Genomic DNA, 1,059 nt, shown 5'->3' on the forward strand with positions numbered 1-1,059 from the left:
CCGCCCATTTCGAGTACAAGCTGATCTTGTCGCATTGTATTTGTAGGTCTTGTGCGCTGTTGGTCATCACGGTGAGGTCGTCGGCGTAAGCGGCTGAGCTTCCATGGTACCTGGCGTTCAAGCTGTCGGGGAGGCAGCCGTACTTGTACCCTCGTCCGCCAGCGTGGAGCCATCGGAGGAGTGGTTCGAGGAAAATAATGAATAGCACCGGCGAGAGCGTGTCCCCCTGTACTGTGCCTCGTTCGATCATTATTGGCGCTGTGAGGCCGTGTTCTGTCTGTATAGTGGTCCGCGCTTGGCTGTACAGATCCCGTACGACATAGATGAGGTCCTCGGGTAGCCCTAGGTCGTACATGATCTGTAGCAGCAGGTCGTGGTTGATGGTGTTGAATGCCGAGGAGAAGTCGACGTATAACAGGTAGAGATCTTTGCGTGTGAGCCCAGCATCCTCAATGACGTGGAGCAGGTTTTGGATTTGCCGTTCCGTGTTTCTGTACCGGAGGAACCCTTCTTGCGCCTCGCTAAACAACGCTAGTTCGGGAGCGACGTCCCCGATGGACACTGTGACGAGGCTAGTCCATAACTTATAAAGAGTGTTGGCGAGGGCAATGGGTCGCTTGTTGTTCAGGAGGAGCGCATCTCCTGCTTTTGGTAAAAGGACCGTAACAGATTCAGTCCATTGCTTTGGCGTGCGGGCCTGGGCCCACATGACTTTCAGGAGGTCGTGGATGGTGGACTGTAAGGCAGTGGGCAATGCTCTCAGTAGCTCGTTAGGTATCCCATCGGGTCCCGGTGTTTTATTGCGGGCCAGGTGTTGGACACACTTGTTAAAGTTAAAAGGGTCAGCGACGCTGCTAAGCAGGACGTGGTCCGCGGCCTGTTTCGGGCTGGTAAGGGAGAACGTGTCTGGGGCGGCACTCTGCAGAAATGGGTACGCTCGAGGGGTTTCCTCGGGTCGGTACCGTCCGGTCTTCGGGGGGCCAATGGGGGCGGCCTGCGTCTGGAAGTACTGGTGGACTGCTTCAAGGATGGATTCGGGTTCCGTGCATATTTTACCGG

Source organism: Volvox carteri (assembly GCF_000143455.1).
Source record: "Volvox carteri f. nagariensis unplaced genomic scaffold VOLCAscaffold_96, whole genome shotgun sequence".
NCBI lineage: Eukaryota > Viridiplantae > Chlorophyta > Chlorophyceae > Chlamydomonadales > Volvocaceae > Volvox > Volvox carteri.